The 23722-nt window shown below is 33.7% G+C and overlaps 1 long non-coding RNA gene across 1 annotated transcript; it reads right to left on the reverse strand.

The window, feature by feature from the left end:
• Nucleotides 1–896: 896 nt before the first annotated feature.
• On the reverse strand, nt 897–23052 carry LOC110349454 (uncharacterized). The gene is made up of 3 exons (XR_002395410.2): nt 22960–23052; nt 5505–5674; nt 897–1496 (listed from the first exon to the last, which is right to left on the reverse strand). It is a non-coding gene; the product is annotated as an uncharacterized LOC110349454 (long non-coding RNA).
• Nucleotides 23053–23722: the final 670 nt, after the last annotated feature.

Consider the following 23722-nt stretch of genomic DNA (forward strand, 5'->3'; position numbering starts at 1 on the left):
CAGATTAAAACATTGATGCTCATAGTTTAATGTGCTGTTATGAAGTGGGCCTGACCGGATTTGTCACCAGGGAAAAGCTTCTGAGGGTCCATCTCTTGCTGGTACTATTCCTTTGTGCAGTGCTTCCTAGTTGCCATAACTGAGCAGATTTACTCCATCATGCCCTTTCCCCATGATGTTTCTGCCTTGGAGTCAGCTGACCTGGCACTAACCCTCTGAAATCATAAGCTAAATTGAACCTCTCCTACTTTGTTACATATGTCATTTATTTTGTTCCAGCCACTGGGAAGCAGATCTCCTGTCTTCTAGATCCTAATTTCAGTTTTTAAAAATGCAAATCCTGAAGTAGAATTGCTGGATCAAATATTAGACATTTTTATTATTTGAAAATGCTCTATAGTGTTTTCTATAGTTTTATCACTTTACATTCTTTATGAAACTGTAACAAGCATTTCAAGTTCACCACATCCTTGTTCACCTTTGTCATCTTTATTAAAACCATTACCATCCTGATATATGGGAGAGGAAATATCATAATGGTTTTTATATCATTAGAGTTTTGCATATCTTTATGACTGGTTATGTTGTATATCTTTTCACATTTCTGTTAACCATTTATAAAACTCCTTTGGAGAAATGTTTCTTTTTTTTCTTTGCTTCCTTGTACTCAAGTTATTATTTTGTTATTAAATTGTTGGAATTCCTTTTATATTTTGGATATTAACCCTCTATCAGGTAAGTTGCTTGCAAAAATTTTTTCCAATCCCACAGGTTGCTTTTTCATTTTGTTGTTTGAGCCAATCATAAAATGACAAGCAGGACATGTGAAATATTTAAAAAGTCAAACTCATAAAAGCAGAGAGAATCCTTCTTGCTAGAGATTAAGAAGATGGGGAAAGCGTTCAATCAGTATAAATTTTATTATGCAAGATGAGGACACACATTCTAGCCAACTGCTACACACCATACTGTTCTAAGTTAACAATATTGGATTTTTCACTTAAAACTTTGTTGAGAGAGATTTCACATTGTGGTCTTTCACAAGAAAACAAACAAAAAACAAGGAATATGAGGAACCATTTGGAGATGATGAAATGTCTATTGTTCTCATTGCAGTGATTGTTTCATGTGTTTTGTGCTGTACAGAACACAAAACTTCACCTCTACTCTCCTAGAGTTTCTGGCTGGGTGTGCAAATTAATTTCACATAAATCAGGTTAACAGGAGAGAAGAATAAAACTTTGTTTAATGTAACTTTAGATGACCTAAAGACTTGGCAAGACTTAAATATTTTAATAATGCATAGTTGAATAAAGAGATAATTATGGAAAAAATAACTTAAAATACAGGTAGCTTGAAAGAGGATAAAAATTATTTAAACAATGTATATTTATACAGTTCTCTCACTCTCAGGTCCTTTTGCTTGATGATACAATTTTTTTGTTGTTGTTGTTTTTTATTCTTCTCTCAGTAGAGGAATGGCAGAATTTCATCACCTGCTTGAAAGAAAACAGAAAGAGATTAGAATGCCCTTACAAGTACCTTTTAGCAAATGCATTTGAATCAAAATAGTCAAAAGTCAAAATAACAATGTAGCATAGTTTAGGCTGATGTTTTCTGTAGTCTTTCAATATAAATATCCAAATTAATTAAATTCTATACATTACATATGTGATGTTTGGAGTGTACCAGTTATATATTAGTAAGATCTTTTTTAAAAAATATGACTGCCAAGAAACATCATTAGCTCATTTATCTTTTATCCCAAACATCTACCATAGTTTATGCATATTAAATGTCATGAGTGAAAGTATTATATTTAGAAAATTAAAAAATTATAGCTTTCCTCTTTATTTCTAAAATGGGAAAACGTAGGTTTGCTTAAGGTATGATTTTTCCTTTATGTTTAAATAGAACTAGAGAAATGTAGAGTCAAGGTCAAAATTCAGATTTTCAACATGTTACCCTTTCATCTTCATGCCTAAAGTAACAGTGAATCTGAGGATACTGAGACATTTTACTCATTTCTACATTAATGCAACATTTCTTTTTCAATAGTATAAAACATCTGCAGCTACAGATTTCCTTACAGATAAAGGAATTATATATTTTCTATGTGTCTATATTTTTGTCTGAGTTTCTCTATGAGCACATGAAAGAATATGAAATGTGCTTAATAAAGAAAAACACCAGTTACAGATCCAATGGTTGATTTTGAAATTTGCATTTTGTATGTTCTCAGAGTTAGTATAAGGATTCATTAATTGCATAAATATAAGGAGCTTGGAATAGTGCCTGGCACATAATAAAGTGTGGATGAATGTTAATAATATTGAAATTTTCTTTCCTATGTAGTTAGGAGGGTTTTTTTCTATTATGAAAACAGCTTTGATGAAGCATAAAAATACATGCCCCATATTTTTTTTCATGCAAGTGGATACTAGGTTGAAATAAAGATTAGGTAGCAAATAGAGTGTCAGTACTAAAATGATCTCAATGAAGAATGAACACTGAACCTTAAATTAAAACCAGTATCTTCCTGTCATTGTGCTCATGTGTCCAAGAGTTAATGTATGCCTGTCAACCTGGAACAGATATACTACAGTCTATTATGCCTCTCCAGCTTCATTTTGTATCTCCTGCTATGCTGAAATGAAACTTTGTTACAATGCTTAAGTACCACTGATTGCTTGTAAATATAAGTGAGAATTATGAATTCTAAGGTTAAAATGGTTGCATTTTAAAATGAAAGTTTAAAAAGTGCCAATATTACTGAAAACTTTGAACTAGGTAGCTTTCATCATAGTCTCTGATGTCATTCAAAAGGCTGAAAATTAGTTGGGAAGTATATGCATGCAAATAATTTTTAACATAAAAATAGGGATTTTGATATCATTTAGATAAAAGGATTCTTAGACAAGAGGCTTCTGTTCTTTTGTAAATGATTTCTATTCCCTTTTTATATGACATACATTAAGAATCTTTGATTGAAAAAATTTTGTTATGAATATACAAATTGTAGCAACACAAATCCTATTTAAGCATGAAATGTGCCTTTATCTCCAGAAAAGAACTCGCTAGTTTTCATTTGGCTTCTACTTTGATATAAAATATTTATTTTACAAAATAAATATTGGATGGATTTAATGACACAGAGATATGCTTTAATTGTGTTTTTAATAAAAATGTTTTCAGATAACCCACATTTATTAGACCTCTGCTATAATAAAAAGTAGTTTTAGAGAATATTTTATGCCACTCACTTATATTAATACCAATGTATTTTTCCCAGTGAGTGGTTGATGTAGTTTTCAGCTACTGATAGAATTTGATTCAATATGAAAGCTGGAAAGTATGTTATAATTTTAAAGTACATGCTATTTTGTAGCATAGATGCTTAGTTTCTTTGGTTTTCCGTAACAAAGTATCAGAAATTGAGTGGCTTAAAACAGAAATTTATTGTGCCAGTTTTGAAGATTAGTTTTTGAAATTGGTAGGGCTCTAAGACACAGGGTAAAATCTTTCTTGCCATTTCTCAGCTTCTTCTGGTGGTGGAAAATTCTGAGCATTCCAATTTGTTTCTCCATCTTCAAATGAGATATCTCTGTGTGTCTCCATTTGCTTTTCCTCTCTGTATGTCTTTCTCTATATACAAATTTGTATAAGGATATGAGTTACATTGGATCGGTGCCCAATCTAATTATGTTATTTTAACATCATTATCTCTGCAAAGACCTAATTTCCAAATAAGTTCACATTTTGAGGCATTAAGAATTAGGACTTCACATATATTTTTGGAGAATACAATCTAATTTATAGCAGTAGATATTAATATCATTTGAAGATATAGACATTTAACCAGCTGTTTTTATTTTTAAAAATTTTAAGGAAATCCATATGGCATATCAAAAATAAAAACAAGAAACAAGAAATACATTTTTTTCTTGAATCAAATAGCCCAGAAAATAATTCTGAAATTTAAGAAAATTTTCATGTGCTTTCTTACCATTACTAGAAAAATAAAGCTTCCTGTAACCCAGTTATATATAATTCTTACTAAAACAAAATTGGCAAGAATTAACTCGTTAGGTTTTCTTTTGAGTAGCTATATTTAATAATATCAAAATGCTAACATAACATGAAAAATTATGTCTCAATTTCCAAAAGATTATCTAAAGTTTAAACCTTCATTTTTTGTATAACATAAGGAATTATTATTTATAATTATGATTTCATTGAGTTATTCTTATTATGAATGATATTGATCAACTTGTAATATGAACTTTCTTAGTCTGTTGACTCAATTACACACTTTTCTTGGAAGTGCTATGGTGGACCAACATATATTGTCAAGCGTTGGCATAAAGAATGAGCATTACAACATAAATTAGGTCTACTCAGGCTGCTATTATCAAATACTAGAGGCTAAGTGGGTTAAACAACAGAAATTGAAGGCTCTCTTCCTACATGTAGATGGTCTGAGTTACTTTTCTCATTGCTGAGGCAAAATACCTGACATCCACAAGTTAAAGGAGGAACTGTTTATTTCAGCTTACAGTTTGTAGAGGTTTCAGTGCATAGTTGGCTGGATCCAAAGCAAAGTGGTATCCCAGAGAGAAACAGTCCATAGCATTGCAGGCAAAAAGCAGCAGACAAGAACCAACAGGAAACAAACAGCAAGCATGCATTCTTTCTGTCCCTTTAGTTCCATCTAGGCTACAAACCTATTGATTGGTGCCACCTACACCCAGGGTGGGGCTTCCATTATCCATATCCACCCTTAATCCCAGCATCACAACCCTAATCCAGCATCACACACTCTAGACCCAGCCACTTACCCAGAGAGAGATCCAGAGAGAGAGAGAGAGAGAGAGAGAGAGAGAGAGAGAGAGAGAGAGAGACAGAGAGAGAGAGAGAGATTGATTCAGTGAGATCTCTTGTCCCTTCTTAAAAGAACACTGATAGAATTCTAATTCGAACAGATCAACAGATCAGAGACACACTAGTAGGGTCATACAACCTCATTAAACCTTATTTACTTCCTTAGAGGCCTCATCTCCAAATGCATTCATACTGGGGAATAGAGCTCAACATCAATTTTGAAGAAGCATAAATATTCATTCTGTAATAAATGATATTCAGTAAGGTTTTTTAGAATATTAGCTCCAGTGAAGTTTTTTAATATATTTCATACAAAGGCTTTTTGGTGGTATTACCTACAAAATTGTACATAGAATTAACTGTATTCAACTTTATGAGTCCAGAATCATTGCCAGCAGAGAGCCATCTCTTCAAAGTATGTTGTCACTGAGGTAAGACTGAATTAAAGAGGATGAAATCTGTGCAGATTTATTATTCTTAAAGCAAAACATCTAAAATAAAATTCTATAAATGTTCCTAGAAGTTGAAACTTGATTTTTTTCTCAATATAATTTTAAGTTAGTTTCAATGATGGCCTGACAGTTTTAATTAACAGATCATTCAATGACAATCAAAGATATAACCTTCCAGTACAGACTCCAGCCTTTCTGCTCGGATTCTTTGGCTTCCTGATATGGCCTTCCAGTGGACTGTACAGTGAGCTCCAGGCTGGGTCCTTTGGATCTCTAGGGCACAGATGGCCCTTTTGTACTCTTCCACTGCTGACTGCGTTGGCGGCCATATACAAACCTACCTATAAAATAAAAATCCAAAGTAAAATTCAAAGGAAATCACTAAAACAGTACCTTGATAAAAACACAATAATCCACATTGTAAGTCAGAATAAAAACCCAGGAAAAAAATCTCTAGAGTTGCTAGAAAATTATGGGGGGTGGGGGTGGGGAATCTAGAAAATCTCTAGAAAATTAGAACCTTTATTTTTGTTTATTTTAATCTAGTTTTTTCATTAATAGCTAAGAAATTTTGTCAGATAACAGCTTTTTTCCTCTTTATTTACTTGGTTCATTCTTTTGAGAGAATCTTATCAAAACTATGATGCCTCTCCTTGAGAAAATGCAGTTATACCTTTTATCCATAGATACATTTCACACCCAGTCTTCCTAAAATGGAAGTACAGAAATTACTGAATTTCTTAAAATTTTTGAATAAAAGTAGAGATAAGTTTGAATCGTTATTCTAGTCCATAATAGTATAACAATAAATCCAGAAGCTTTTGATTTTGTAAATCTATAAAATTAGAAATTTCACTATGTCTAAGTTTTTCATGATAACGATGCAATACATGTAAAGTGTTAGAAATAGAGCAGAACTGCATTTATATGTTTCTTATTTGTGGTTTCTTTTGTCTTTGTTGTTTGCTTTTAGTACTGGGGATCAAACTCAGAACCTTGTGCTTGCCCAGCAGGTGCAGCGCCACTGAGCTATATCCCTGGTTCAAGGTTTCTTTTGTCTTTAACATTATGATGAAGTCATCATTTTTCATAGATTCTATTTTTACTGTTCATCATTTTATGTCATACTAGGATGGGATATTTTATATTTCTGGTGATGCACTCCAAATCTTACAGTGAGTCTGGATATGAAAATTATTAAAATGAGATGAGCTTACACTTTTGTATCTGTAATAATGAAACTTTGTACTTACAATATTTGTGTAATAGAGATTTCCTGAGAAGAATTAGAAAATGATTCCATTTACAGAAAGCTAGAGTGAGAATATGTATCTTGTGTGAGAATCTATAGTGTTCCCATTGGGAATGCTACTTTTCTGTCTTTAAAACTGAAATAACACATAATTGATACACAGATGTGTTGCATGTCAAAGTTTAATAGTTTGCATCAATCAAAACATTAACTTTTGCTGATTAGTAAAAGTTCTAAATTATCACTCATTGAAAATCATTCTAAGTTTTTAACACAAGATTTCATTGCAATTTACTTGCAAAGTCAGGTTTTTTGGATACTATACACCCACTCTCTCCCAAAACGAAAGTACCTTTATATGAATTAAGAGTTTAGTCCTATAAATGTTCACCTTTTATAAGCCTGAGGTGAGGCCTTCTTGACCTAAAACACAGCCCAAAATATAGTTAATCAGAACAGTTTATTAGGTTCATTAATTGTTGTTTTATCCATTGCATAAGACCTCTCTTACAGAGGTGAGAAATGATGATATCCCAACCACATGGTGAACATAAGAAAAAATGGAAGTCACAGTGCCAGGCATCAAATTGTGACCCTTTGAAATTCATATGTTGAAGTTGACCCAAAATACCTTAGAATTTAACCCTGTTTGGAGATAGAATCCTTACAGAGGTAATCGGGTTAAAATGATGTCATTAGGTAGGCCCCTCATCCTATATTGATATCCTTGTAAGGAGAGGAAGTCTGACGCTATGCGCACAGGAGAATGCCGGGTGAAGATGAAGGTGGAGATCAGAGTCATACGTCTAGAAGCCAAGGAACTGGAAAGATCCCTGGCAGCCACTAGCAGCTGGGTGAGATGCACAGAGCAGATGATTCTTCACAGCCTCAGAGGAACCCGCCCTGTATACTTTGACCTTATGTCAAGGTGCAAATTCCCAATGACGAATGTCAACATATTGTATATCTAAAATGTACCAATAAACTTAATGAATAAAAAAATTTCAACCAGTGAGAACAGTGAAACAATACACTTGAACCACTCAGTGTTTGGTAACTTGTTATGGCAGCACTAGGAAGCCAACACTCGAGTTCTTAGCATCTTGTATTCAGACCACTTTGGAGCCTCAACTGTATCTCTACATTCAGGGAAAACTGGTACATATCATATTTCTTAGCACTCTGAAGATTTTATGATCAAACTGAGTTTTTTCATGATTACTCCAGTGCTAATAGTGTTTTCACAAGCCTGATATTGTTATAATTTTTTTAATTGAAACTTTCTACTTCCACACTTTGTTCTTACCATCTATTTCTCAATCTCTAGGTTTAAGGGTTGAAGCTATTAGAAAATGTTCTTGCTTATTGCTTAAACAGGTATATGGAATAAGCAGGCTTATATTCACATACTTATATATTTAAATGAACTTTCCTCTAATTGACTTAAAAATTGCAAAGATTATAATTTAATCATAGAAATAAAATTTACCCACTAAAATATTTTATTTATATAGTAGCTTAATGAAAAGAAGATGTTTCTGTTACAGTATTTGAAAACTACTACGCTATGGATTCCATGCAAAAACTGGTTTTATAAAATGGAGAAAATTACCCTAATTTTCAGTTTCATTTTCTATTATAACAAGAATTTTTTAAAAATTTCATTTATTTATTTTTAACTTCTACTATAAAAATTAAATCACATATAAAATTAGAATTAGGTAATTAAATAAGCCCTAGTAGTCCATCAATTAGCTTCAGCAATTATCAACATTTTCCCAGTCTTTTTTCACCTGTTTTTCACATAGTCTACAACTTATAGTTGTTGCAGTATTTTTCAAATTTGGGGGTTTTAAGTGAACAGATAAAAGTATGCATACTTATAGGATATCAGGTGATGTTTCACCACATGTACACATTGTGAAACTTACAAGTGAGAATAAGCATATCTATCTCATATTTATTTCATAAAAATTTTTTCCATTAAGTTTATTAGTACATTTTAGGTATAAAATACAGTTACATTCATCATTAGGATCTTGTACCTTTACATGATGTATCTTGGTTATTATTTTTCCCCTTCCCCTGCCTAACCTTCACCCCCTCCACCCTTCCCTATTTGCAAAGACTTTGTTTCTATTTTTTTCCTTTAGTCGTGTTTTTTCTTTTCCCTTCTTTCCTTTCCCCTGCTCCTCCCATTTCCCCTACTCCTTTAGACCTTTTCTTCCTATTACACAAAATCAATCATACATTTTTAAAATTGCAATATGAAGATCTAGGAGACATTACCATAGAATTGACAGAATTTAAAAGGATATAGAAAGCATATTACAAAAATCTGTTTTGAAATAAATTTGACAACTTCTAAGAAGTACTTTGGAAGACAAATTAATGAAACTAACTCTGGAGGAAATATAAAATTTGAATAGCACTTATTAAAGAAAGTATATTCCTAGCTTGAAAACCTACCTATATGATAATGGTAGGCTCATATATGTTTTAACTGATAAATTATATCAAACATTTAAAGCAGAAAAAAGAAGGAACATTTCTCCCCTCAGTTTAGGAAATCAACATTGTGCTAATACTAAAAACTGGATAAAGATAATAGAAGAAAAAGTATGAACATGAAATTTGTTTACAAAGCAAACTATTAGAAGTGAGATCTGGCAGTATGTGGAAAGTGGTTTCATTATAGGGATGGCAGTGTTGGTTCAGCATTGGAAGATCCACCCCTAAAAGTCATCATTTTAACAGAGGAAAGGAAAAAGCCAAATGATCCTGAAAGTAGTTGGAGAAAAAGTAATGGACTAAATTCTACAGCTGTTCATGGTAAAAGCTATCAGGAGACTAAAAGTAGAACAGAACCTTCTCAACAGACAAAAGACATGCATTCCATACTTCCAGCAATAACGTGTTATATGAATGGAGAAGATACAATGCTTTCTCCCTAAGGTGGAGAACAAGGGCAGATATGCCTACTCTTCATCTGTCCATTAAACTTTGAAACATAGGCCCAAACCAAAATAGTCTAGCAATAAACTGACACAATTAGGATAGGATTGACAAGGTAGAAGTAAAATCTTTATATGTAGATGAAATGATCATCTACAGAGAAAATACTAAGAAATCTCTAGGAGCCCCTAGAATTTGTATTTGAATTTAGCAGGATTAGAAAACACAAGGTATATATAAAAATTCAGGTCTATGTATACTTGCTATAAATGAAGAATTGGATATTGAAATTTAGAAGTTATGTAGGAGTACAAAGGACCTAGAAAATTAAAAAAAAAACAGTGTTGGAAGACATTTAAGTACCTAATTTTAAGACTTCCTCTAAAGTTACAGTAATCAAGGCAGTGTTGGTGTAAGGAAAGACATAGAGATCATTGGAATAAAACAGAGAATCTAGAAATAGAACCACACATATATGGTCCACTGAGTTTTGAAAGGTTATTTAACAGTAACATTTTATAAAACATAAACTCAATTCAAGAGGAGAGGAAAAGATAGTGTTTTCAGCAAATGGCCCTAGAACACCAGGTATCTGTATATAAAAAATTAATCTCAACCCTTTATTTCCATACATAAAAATGACTTGAAAGGAACTATGAACCTAAATTTGATAGGCTAAAACTATAAAACTTTAAGAAGACATTATAAGGGAAATGTTTATGAATTTAGGGCAGGCAAGAATTTCCTAGGATATAAAAACCATGATGTATAAAAGAAAGAAATTGATAAATGAGATTCCATCAAAATTTAGAACTTTAAATGACATCATTAAGAAAATGAAAAGTAGTTCTTAAACCGACCATATTTATAATGCATGTAACCTATAATCAGAATATATAAAGAACTCTTACAGCTCATTAATAAACAACTCAATTAAAAAGTAGACACAAGAAGATGATAAATAGCCAGTATAGCACAAGGAAAGGTGTGCGACACTAGAATCAGAAAAATACTAATCAGTACAGTAACAAGATTGAATTATACACTCATTAGGGAAATAAAGTTAAAAGTTTTAAAAGAAGAAATATCAGCTTAGGTGTGAATCAGAACTTTCTAATACTGCTAATGTGAATGTAAAATGACAAAACTATTTTGGAAAACAATACAGAAATTTCTTGTATTACTGTTAAGAACCAACAGTCCTGTTCTTAAGTTTTTACTTGAGAGGAATGAAAACACGTGTTCACAATAGATTTGTACATACAAGTTGACGATCCCTTATCTGAAATTCTTGGGACCAGAGTGTTTCAGATTTTCCTTTGAAATCCACTTGATTTGCAAAGAGGATAGCTACTCCTGCTTTTTCTTTTTGGGTTCCTGCCACATGGAGTATTGTTTTCCACCCTTTAACTTTCAGACTGTGAGTTTCTTTTTTAATTAAATGTGTTTCTTGTATGCAGCATATTGTTGGATCTTGCTTCTTGACCCACTCTGCAGTCTATTTCTTTTGATTGATGAGTTGAGACCATTAACATTGATGGTTATAAATCATACATATTGATTTATCATTGTTATTACTTTTCTGTTTGTTGGATTCTCCCCCTCTGCTTTTAATTTCTTATTGTGCCTGGTGGATTCATTCTGGTGGGCTTCCTGGGATTGTGATCCACATTGTCTTTTCCTGGGATATTGTCTAAAATTTTTTGAAGTGCTGGTTTGGTATTCATGAAGTTCCTAAGGTGCTCTTTGTCATGAAAGTATCCTATTTCTCCATCTATTTTGAAAGATAATTTTGCAGGGTACATCAAACTGGGTTGGAGGCTGTTTTCTTTTAGGGATAGGAATACATCACTCCAAGCTCTTCTTGCCTTGAGGGCTTTCATGGAGAAGTCCGCTGTGATTCAATGGACTTTGCTTTGTATGTGATTTGCTTCTTTTCTCTCACTTCTTGTAGAATTTTGTTCTTATGTTGGGTTTCTGGAATCTTAACTATTATATGCCTATGAGTAGATTTTTTTTGATCACGGCTAGTTGGAATCCTACATGGCTCACTTATCTGTATGTCAAGTTCTTTTCCGCTGCTTGGGAAGTTTTCTGCCATCACTTCTGTGAACAGTTTTTTTTTTTATGTCATGTGCACTCTCTCCTGTTTCTTCACTGACACCAGTCATTCTTACGTTATTCTTCTTTGCATGGTCTAGCAGATGCTGGATTGATTTCTCGTGGTCCCTTATAAATTTTAAAGCAATTTTTCTTTTCCTGATCACTAATTGCAATCTTATCTTCTATATCTGAAATTCTGTCCTTACATTAGTTTATTCTGTTGCACAGAATTTCAATGGAGTTTTTAATCTCCTGGAAATCTGTTTTTATCTGTTTTATGGATTCCATTTGTTTCCTATGTTGGGATTCCATCATTTTCCTCAGCTCTTCTATTTTTCTCCTGTGTCTTCTCTAGATTAATTGATCATGTCTTGCACTATGGGCACAATCTCTGTTGTTATTTGAGAAATTATTTCTGATTTCATTTTTTCCAGATCCTCTTTTGTTGCCAGTTCAGGGAGTCCAGGTGGTTGAGTATCACAATGTTCCATCTTGTTTCCCCTTTGGGGTGTTTTAGGTCATCTGGAAGTCTGGTTTTGAAACTTGTTTATGTGTCTTCTCATTTCCACGGTGTGGGGGGGTGCTTCTGGCGCCATCACAACTAACCTCCTCTGTGGTCGTAGCATGGTACAGTGGCCTAGAAGCCTCCTCTTGTGTGCTGAGAGCGGCTCACCTCCTCTGTACTCAAGGGGTCTGATCAGGTCAAATAACTTCCTGATGGGATATATTGAAAAGAATAGGGGTGGGGATTTAGCTCAGTGGTGCTATGTCGCCTGCCTGCAAGTGCAAGGTCCTGAGTTTGATCCAATTTGAAGAGGTTTCAGTCCATAATCAGCTGGCTGCAAGGCAGGGAGACTTGGCACAGGGGGATCACAGAGCAGGCAGGAGGTAGCAGCAGGCAAGCAGCAGAAGTAGCAGAAATGGCAGCAGCAGAAGTAGCCTCATAAAAATTTTTAACACACATTCATGAGTCAAGAAAGTCAAGTATATATTGATTTGGCAAATATTACAGTGTCTTCAAGCATCGCATACCTTTAACTGCGAACATTAACATCTATCATTCATCACAATAATTGTCAGAATTAAATCAAATGTAAAAACTGAATAAATCCAGGAATAACCAATACAATATGGATAAAAAGTATGCTTTTACCTTTTATAAGTGCTTTTATAATGCTTTTATTATGCTTTTATAAATGCCATGCTTTACACTTTCAGAACTTAATATCACTGGGTGACAGATTAGACACTGGATTTTTATATGATGGTCTTGTCTGTTATATAAAATAAATAATGAAAGCGTCATTCAATCAATCAATAATCTTTAATGATTGACAGAATGACTAATCTTACTACATTTTTATGGGCTGTTCCCATGGCCATCAGCATATACTTCTGAAGCGGCTATAGCTTTATAGTCTGTGTTTATTAAATAGTTTTTCTGTTCATTGAGCTTACATATCTGATGTAGTACATTGATCATGCTATCCAATAACTAATATATTAGACTAGGTAATTATAATCCTACTATCCAATTATTAATATACTATAATTGATAACAATAATCACTTTGTTATTGTCAAATTAACATGTGCTTATTTATCAAATGTGTTGCAAGTTCTCAAAATATGATCCTTCCACTGCTGAGCTGGTGGGTAAGTTCCCAGACTCCTAGTGCAGGGGGCCTGTTGGTCCCCTGTGTGTCTTCCCTCTGTGGAGGCACGTTTAATGAGGCTAAGAATCCAATAAAGTGTTATTCTTCCTTGAGTGATTCTGTGTTGTATTAGACCATGCAATTTCTGGGCATGATGCCTTAAAAGTCAATGATTTGTTTTTCCTTAAGTATCTAAAAAATGCAATATTTGTGTCAATCTTGGTTCAGTCTAGGGCAAACTAAAATACTGTTTTCAAAAGATTCTTTAATTCTGACATTTCTTTTGTGGTTATCAAATTGGATGCAGACTCCGTGCCCCTACCTAGCCGCATGTATTGATGTCTTTAAATAGTTGCTGAGTTTGTCATAAGCATAGTTGTAATAATCCTATTCTAAAAGAATTATTCATAATTAGGTCATAAGAAGAACTAAGTATATGGCATAGGAAAATTACTTAATGGCAGGAGAACCTTCATGTTGAAGCTAAACCCTGTATTAGTTTTCTTTGTTTATATAATGTGGTCACCGTGGCTATTATATGAACCCTGTAGAGGCTGCTTGAAGTGTATGAACTGAGATCTGCAACTTAACCTATCTATTCATGTTGTTTTTTATTCATGCAACTATTAATCAACTTTATCATCTATATCTATTGATCTGTCATCTATTGTCTTAATTACTTTTCTCATTGCTGAGACAAAATACTCAACACCCAAAGTTAAAGGAAGAAAGGCTTATTTTGGCTCACAGTTTGTAGAGATTTCAGTCCATAACTGCCTGACTCCAAGGCAGAGTGGCTTGGCAGAGGGGTATTGCAGAACAGGTAGGAGGCAGAAGAAGACAAGCAGCAGCAGCAGCAGTAGCAGCAGCAGCAGCAAGCAATAAGTGACAAGCAGGGACTTTCTTTCTGTCCCTTATATCCTATCCAGGCTACTGACCCTTAGGGCCCTTATGACACACACCCAGGGCGGAGCATCCTTAATCCTAGCATTGCACCATGCATCAGTTTCAGCACACATCTTTGATCACAATGCCACACACTGTAAATCCAGTCACCTCCGAAAAGTCCCACCTATGACTGCATAAGGTTGTGGGTGAACATGTAGACACAAGCCATAACATCTGTCTTCTCAGTTTTCCTTAATATCTTTTCCAAAAGGCCAGTTATTACCAATAAATCATATTTAAAGAGTCTCATGAAGATACTTGCAATAAGTGATTTATTTTTTCAGTTTATTGACAAATTGAAGTCATATATACTGAAGATGTACAATGAGATATTTTGATATTTGTATATATTCTGAAATGATTTCCACAAGTAAGCTGATTCACAAATCAATCCCTTACTACATGCTTATTTTAAAATTTACTTTTGTAGTGTGAATACTACAAATCTATATTCTTTACTAATTGCGGGTATACAATACATTGTTATTGCCAAGCTGTGTTAGCATAATCACCATGGTGTACATTGGGGACTTTAGAACTTACTCATCTCATAACTGAAAGTTTGTATTCTTGGATAAATATATCTCCATTTCTCCCACTTCCCCGTCCTGGCATTTAGCATTTTACTCTCTGTTTCTTAGTTCATCTATTTTACATTACACATATAAATGAGATCATCCTTTATTTGTCTTTTTGTTTGTAAGAGCAATTTTTGTTATATTCTAGAAGTTAGTATGACTTCTGCACATCTTGTTACCTTAGTATCATGAATTGTTGATAATTATATGACAAGCATTGGAATAAACTAAATATAACAACCACTGTACCTACCTCTCATCCTTCCCCAAACTACCAGTCTTGACATCCCCATATGACATTTTTTGAGTGTTTCAAATTTTATTCTTTCAGGAATGTCCTTTATATTGCTATTTTCTGTGTTTGCCATTTAAAGTTGACCCTTTCATTTTCTTTATTACTATCATGTGTACAACTATGCTGCTCACTTACTTGTTTGTATGTGGATTATTTTAAGAATACTAAACTAGAACGTAAGCTACTGGCAGACACTGACAGTTTTTATTTTTTATTTTTACATTTCTTTCTTCTTTTACATTTTATTTTATTGGTACATGTTTGCAAGTCATGCACTTTACAACCATCTTGGGGAATGGCTACATGTACTTATTACAGCTTGTTTTTTTCTAATCCCTTTTTCCTTCTCACCTCTCCCCCTCTTCCTCTGATTCCCCTATCACCTTTTACATATTGACATTCTTTGTCTTAGCTCATGTTATGGCTTGTAATACTTACATTGATTAGAGTTATTAGGATCCTGTACATGGCACATCTTTATTTTCCTTCCCATCCTCCTCTCATCTTGTTTCCTTGAACCACTTCCCTATTGGATGAGATCTGTCCCCATGTTCCTTTTTATCAGTCCTTTATCATTTTTTGTTTGTACTTTGCCTCACTCAAATGAGAGATACCATGTAGTATCTAAGCTTGTGTGTCTGATTTATTTCACCCAGTATTGTATTTTCCAGGTGCATTCATTTTCATACAATCCCTCAAATTTGTCATTCTTCATAGCAGAGAAATATTATAATATATATATACCATCTCTTGTTTATTGAACCATCTATTGATGGGTATGTAGGCTGCTTCCAGGATTTAGCTATTATAAATTGTGCTGCTATAAACATTGGTATGCATGTATCACTATAGTATGATGACTTATGCTCTTTGGGGAAGATGCCTAGCAGAGAAATAGCTGGGTTGTCTGGAATTTCTAATTTCAATTCTTTGAGAAATCTCCATACTGATTTCCATAATAGCTGTACTAGTTTGGATTTCCACCAACAATGCAGGAGAGTTCCTTTTTCACCACAATCATGCCAGTATTTTTATTGTTTTATTTCCTAATGATTGTCATTCTTTCCGGAATGTGATGGAATCTTAGCATTGTTTTAATTTAAATTTCTCTAATGGCCAGAGTTGTTAAATTTTTTTAATATATTTGTTAACCATTTGTATTTCTTTCTCTGTGACATGTCTGTTCATTTCTCTAGCCCATTTCTTCACTAGATCTTTAATTTTGGGTAGATTAATATTTTTGAGTTCTTTATATATTCTAGATACTAGGTCTCTGTCCGAGGAGTAGCTGGGAAAAGGTTTTCCTATTCTGTACACTTTCTCTTCACTCTGTTGATTGATTCTTTTGCTGTACAGAAGCTTTTCAGTCTGATATAATCCTATTTGTTGATTCTTGCTGCTATTTCTTGTGCAATTGAGGTTCTGTTTCGAAAATCCTTTCCTATACCTATGTCTTCAAGTATTTTACCTATTTTATCTTCCAGAAGGTTTAATATTTCTGTTTTAATGTTTAGATCTTTGATCCATTTTAATTTCAATTTATATGGTGAGACACAAGGTCCAGTTTCATTTTTCTACAAAGAGATCATCAGTTTTCCCAACACCACTTGTCAAAGAGGTTCCCTTTCCTCCAACATGTGCTTTTGGAACCTTTGATGAAGATCAAATAGTTGAATATGTCTGGGGAGGTTTCTGTGTCCTCTATTCTGTTTCAGTGACCCATGTGTCTGTTTTTATTCCCGTACCATGACATTTTTATCCCTATTCCTTTGTAGTATAGCTTGAAGTCATATATTTATGCTGCCTGCTTTGCACTTATTGCCCCAAATTACTTGCACTTTTTAGAGTCTCTTTTGGTTCCATATGAATTTTAGGATTGTTTTCTCTAGATCTGTAAAGTATGCTGTTGGTATTTTGATTAGGACTGCATTTAATCTGTTTAAAAGTTTTGGAAGTACGGCCATTTTGACAGTATTTGTTCTGCCTAAGCAGGAGTAAGGTCTCTCTATTTTCTGATGTCCTCTTTAATCACTTTCTTCAGAGTAATGTAACTTTCTTTGTAGATGTCTTTCACTTCCTTAGGTGAATTCCTAGATATTTCACCTTTCTTGAAGTGACTGTGAATGGTATTGTTTTTAGAATTTCCTTCTCATCCTGTTCATTGTTGCTATACACAAATCCTAACGATTATTTTTTGTTGATCTTGTATCTTGCTACTTTGCTGAAACTGGTTATTAATGCTTAGAGTGTTTTGGTAGAGTTCTTTGAGTCTTCTATGTAAAGGGTCATGTCAGCTGCAAATAATGATAATTTGAATTCTTCTTTTCCTATTGTCCCTTTTATTTCTTTCTCTTGTCTAATTGCTCTGACTGATGTTTCAAGTACTGTATTGAATAACAGAGGAGATAGTGGATATCTTTGTCTTGTTTTTTATTTTAAAGGGAATGCTTTTAATTTTTCCCCATTTAGTAGGATGTTGGCTATTGGTGTGTCATAAATAGGCCTTATATTAAGTTATAATCTTTCTATGCCTGTTTTCTTTAGATTTTTTTTTTTTATCATGAATGAGTGTTGGATTTGTTAAAAGCCTTTGCTGCATCTATTGATTTGACCATGTGGTTTTTTGACTTGCTCCTATTTTTGCTCCTATTTTGACCTTGTTCCTATATTATAAATGTATTACATTTATAGACTTATGTATGTTAAAGTATCCTTGAAACTCTGGGATGAAACCTACTTGATCATGATGTATGATCTTTTTGAAAATGTGCTGCATTATATTTACCAATATCTTGTTAAGGGTTTTTGCATGTATGTTATTAAAGTGATTGGTGATTGGCCCATATCTCTCTTTTTTGATTAGTTCTTTATCTGATTTGGGGATTAGGGTGATGATGGCTTTCATAAATGAATTTTGGAGGATTCCATCCCTTCTAATTTCTTTGAAGTTCTTCAGGATATCAATGATATAGCATCCTTAAAGGTTTTGCAGAGTTCATCCGTGAATCTATCAGGTGCTGGGCTTTTCTTAGTTGGTAGGTTCTTTATTACTGAGTCAATTTCATTGTTTGTTATTGGGTTATTAAGCACATTTATATTTTCTTGGATAAATATTAGTAGTTTGTATATGGCTAGGAATCTATTAATTTCTTCAAATTTTGCTGATTTGTTGGAATATAATTTTTCCAAGTAGTTACTATCTTTTGGATTTCGACAGTGTATGTTGTGATTTTACGTTTGTTGTTTCTGACTGTGTTGATATGAGTCTTTTTCTGTCTTTCTCTTGGTGTGTCTTGCTAAGAGTCTATTTTATTCATTCTTTTGAAGAACAAGCTCTTTGATTCCTTAATTTTTTTAGTCTCCATTTCATTGATTTCTCTTCTGATCTTTTTTTCTGTTTTTAATTGCTTTACTATATTTCCAAATTATCATTTTTTTTTCCTTAAATTCTTTTATTGGTACATTTTAGTTATACAATACATTTACATTTATCATTGTGTACTTGTACCTGTACATGATGTATCTTAGTTCTTATTTTTTCCCCATTGCCTGTCCTCCCTTCAACCCTCCACTCTTCCCCATTTACAAAGACTTTGTTTCCATTTTTCCTTTTCTTATAATTTTTCCTTTCCCTTTTTTCCTTACCCTTTCCCTCCCACTTCCCCTACCCCTTTGGACCTTTTCTTCCTATTTCAAATTATCAATTATTCATTTTAATCATTTTAAACCTTATTTATATCTTTTTAATTTCCCTCCTTAATTTCAATTTGGGGCTGGTTTGTTGTTGTTTCTCAAGTATTTTAAGATTTCTCATAAGGTTATTTATTTGGGAATTCTCTGTTTTCCTAATTTGAGCATTTATTGGGACCAATTTTCCTCTTAGAACTGCTTTTATTCTATCCCAGAAGTTTTCTTGATATGTATAGTCACTGTCATTAACTTCCAGAAATTTTTAAAATTTCTTTTTTGATTTCGTCTGTGACTCATTGTTTGTTTAGCAATGTATTCTTAATTTTCCAGGAGCTTTTGCCTTTTTCAAAATTTCTTCTGTCATAGATTTCCATTTTTTATGAAAAAAGGAAAAAATGGAAACAAAGTCTCAGTATATAGGGAAGGGTGGAGAGGGTGATGGCAGGGCACGAAATGAGAAAAAAATAAGAACTAAGATACACCATGTAAAGGTACAAGATCCCAAGGAGGAATGTAACTATTTTACATCTAAAATGTACTAATAAACTTGATTGATTGATTGATTTCTATTTTCATTGCATAGTGGTCAGATAGTATGCATGGGGTGATTCTAATTCTTTTATACTTACTTAAGCAGGCTTGGTGTACTAGTATGTGATCTATTTTGGAAAAAGATACCATGTGCTGCTGAAAAGAATGTATACTCTATTGTATAGGAATGGGATACTCTCTCTCTCTCTCTCTCTCTCTCTCTCTCTCTATATATATATATATATATATATATTATGTCCTTATGTTCAAGGGTATGGTTCAGCTCTGAAATTTCTTTATTGGTTTTTTGTTTAGTTGATCTGTTTCTTTGTAAAAGTGGGATGTTAAAATTCCCTACTATGATTGTGTCCATGTGTATTTGATCTTTTAATTTCACCAAGTTTGTTTTATGGAGATAGATGCTGCACTATTTGATGCATACATGTTTATTAATGTTATCTCTTCTTGTGGGATTGTTTCCTTACTAGTATGTAGTGATCTTCTTTGCCTCTTTGTATCCATATACATGTCTGATATTAGATTTGCTACTCCTGCTTGTTTTTGGACAGATAGATTCTGGTTTTTGATCCAGTCTGTCAGTTTGTGTCTTTTTTTTTTTTTTTTTTGGTACCAGGGATCGAACTCAGGTCCTTGCGCTTGCAAGGCAAGTGAGGGAAACACTAAGCTAAATCCCCAGCCCAGTTTGTGTCTTTTTGATTGGATAGTTGAGGACACTAACATTGAGAGATATCACTGAGCTATGTTGGCTATTTACTATTATTACCTTCCTTATCTGTTGTTGTATCATTGTATTTTTGTTGTTGTTTATTCATTGATTTCACTAGTTATCTCTGTGTTTTTAGATGTGCCCAAATTGTTGTTCTGTCAAGAATATTCCTGAGTATTTTCCTACAATGTCTTCCTGTCCCATACCTACACTGTGCAGCTATGTCCTTGGGTGCTTCTAATGTAGAGACTCACCACCAACAGGATTCACCACTCAGGATTCAGAGACTTGTGTTCTTCCCACTGTCTCCAACTCCAGACTTCAGATACCTTGTCCTGAAGAAGCCAAACTGCTGAAACTCACGCTCCGCCATCTTGTTCTCTCTCCTCTGTGTTTCTCATTGATGTTCTCCAAGTCTCTCTGATATGGCTCTTTCTCTATTCAGCCATGTTGGCTCTTCCAGCTCATTCCTTCTCAGTGGCTCTTTCCTTAGCTTCTATGATGTGACTCTTCCTCTAGGCAGCCATCTTGAATCTCCTATTCCAGACTTTTGCCTTATCCAACAGTAGGTCTGTTGTTTGACCGGCACTTCTGTTGTCCTATGCAGATGGGAAGCAATGCAGAACCAGCTTTAAATTGGTGCTGGCTGAGCTGAGGCATGGAATTGACAGTTGTTGTGTTGGTCAGGGATCAACCTATGGATCCCAGCATTCCACAGGGCTGCAGGTTTGTGTGACAGAATTTTAATTACCTATTATATCTAGTCCCTAAAATAGTGTCCTAGAAAGAATAAACATTAAATGAATATTCTTGTATATTGCTTCAGCATGAATGATTAGTCTATCTGGTTTCTTTTAAAAGAAAATAAATAAATATAATCAAAATTTTCTTTTTGTTTTTTAAACAAAATCTTGACTGACTAGTTTTCAGATTTTCATGAAATGATAAAAAAGAATGCAATTCTTTAAAACTTCTTAAATCATATATATAATTTTAATGGACAAAAGTTGTCATATAGTTAAAACAATCTCATCAAAATCTCAATCAACATTCTAGAGAAAATATAATTTTCTAATATGTTTTCTGAATAATTTATATATATATATATATAGAGAGAGAGAGAGAGAGAGAGAGAGAGTCATGAAGGTACTGATGCTTTGTTTACCCTTATCTGATTATATCTAGTTCATTAACTAAATACATGAACTAGGTTGGATGGAAATTTTTCATTAATCAAAAAACCTAAATTAGGCTTATTATATTTTAAGCTTTTCATTATGCAACATTGTTTATTAATCAGCTTTCCAGTCAGTGGGACAGGATACCTGGCATCTGTGACTTAAGGGTGAATGATTTAGTTTGCTCACAGTTCCAAAGATTTTAGTCCATGGTTGGCTAGCTCCAAGGCAGAAACATTGTGGTGAAAAAGCCTAACAGAGAAAAGCTGTTCACCTCATGGCAGGCTGGTAGCAGAGGGAAGGAAGGAATTGGGGGTAGAAATATACCTTCTGAAGCTATTGACAACTTCTGCCAGCCAGCCCCCACCCCTAACAGCACATTTAACTATGAACTCATTAATGGACTACCCCACTGGTGAGTATTGTGCCCCAAGGTTCAAACACTTTCCCAAAGCTCCACCTCTGAACATGTAAGACTTTTAGGGGACATTCTAGATCTAAAGCACGAGTCAATCTTTCCCAGAGACAAAATCAGTAGAGGAGTAAAGAGATATACATTTAGATTACAGAGATATAGATACAGTTATAGATATAGATAAGAGAAAGAATACACATTCACACATATCTGAATGAGAGGGAATGTATTAGGGGAATTGTCTCACACAATTATAGATGCTAAAGAAGAAGTCCCAGGACAGCCTTTCTGCAAGCTGAAGACCCTCACTTCCCAGTTGTGCAATTTTGTCCAAGCCTGAAAGTCTCAGAGCCAAGGAAGCTGATGACATAGCTCTCAGTACAAGGCCTAGGTCCTGAGAAACTTGGGAGCTGTTGATGCGAATCCTAGAATTTCCATGGCTGAAAAGCCTCACTAGAACTTTGATGTCCAAGAGCAGAAAGGGCAGAGCTCCAAGAGAGAGTGAGGGGAAATCCTTTGCTCTGGCTTTTTGTTCTGTCTGGTCCTCAGTTACTGGAATGGTTCCCACCACACTAAGGCTGAGCACTCCCTCTCAGGACACTGACTCACAGTCCATTACCTTTGGAAACATTCTCATAGATGCACAGAAGTTGTGCTTTGCTAGTTCTCCAGGCATCCCTTAATCCAGTCAAGATAGTGCCTAAAATTAACTGTCACAAACATCTCTAGTTTCCTATCAATTATCATTCCCAACTTGTCAAGTTTCCCAATATTTGTATTTTGCCAATATAAATATAAAGAATACTAAGAATTAATTAAAGATAAAACTGTGTGGCAATTTTTTCTCATTCAAAATCAGTATAAAATTAAATACTTTTCATTTTTTATTCATTTTCTAATCACATATTTCCTGTTGTAAATATGAAAAACATCTTACCTATATTATGCCTTATAAAATGACATTTAAATGACATATTACAAATTATTAAGATGGATGTGCATCTGGACATATTGAAGTTATTTTTTTCTTTTTAGTTTGACACATTCTAATTTGGAGCAACATTTATGTGCTAACATAAATAAGCAAAAACACACACTCGTCATTCCAATTATACTCTCAAACCATCCAAAATTTTGAAAATATTAGCTTTTCTGAAAACACATATACTTTACAGAGCTTAAAAAATATTTTCTAAAAATTCAGTTTGCTTCTATACTTAGGATTAATGTATCTTATTAATATAGGTCAAATATATAACTTTTAAAACATAGGTAGACTATTATGAATAACTGAACTTACGTTATAGATAATGTGAAAAATCTGAGGGCCACTTCAGACTGACCAGATTGTTATCTCTGCCTTGAATATCTCATATCTTCAGCAGCACAGTCTATTTTTGGAATTGAAAACCAGTTTGGTCACAGCAGAAGTGGAATGACTGAAGGCTTGGGTAATGGGCTATAAAATCTTTCCCATCTAGGTCACTGATTGATTTGAGACTGTCACCAAGGTAGGTAGAAAAACAGTGATTGATGCCATATAGGAACTGTCAAATCATATGAAATGAGAATATGGTCTCAATTCTAATAGACACATTTCCTATCTACCCACATAACACATGCTCATGTACACACACACACACACACACACACACACACACACACAAACTCACACCCCTAATGATTTCTTGGACCATTTCAGAGCAGAGTAAAATATAGAATACTCTTGGGGCAATTCTTCTTCTCTGAAATTGAAGTACAGAAGAGGAAATATTTTGATTAATTCATCTAAGTGGTTTTAGCAACCAATTTCTGCTCTAGAATTAAATGAGCACACTTTATCTAGGGGTATCTTCTGTGCTTTGATTTTTATTCTATTGTGAACAATAATGTTAGAGGTTTTTTTGTTTGATTTTTGCTCTTTCACTCTATGGCCCTCCAATGGTATTTAATATTTGTAGGAAGCACCATTTGTCCAAATGGAATAAGAATTTAGTTTGATCAGCAAAGAATGTAGAAATTTACTTAAGTAGTAAAGAATGTGGTGCCCTGACTTTGGTATT

This window comes from Heterocephalus glaber, unplaced genomic scaffold, assembly GCF_053883595.1.
Source record: "Heterocephalus glaber isolate CG9 unplaced genomic scaffold, H.glaber_assembly_v1.0 deba00001550, whole genome shotgun sequence".
Lineage (NCBI taxonomy): Eukaryota > Metazoa > Chordata > Mammalia > Rodentia > Bathyergidae > Heterocephalus > Heterocephalus glaber.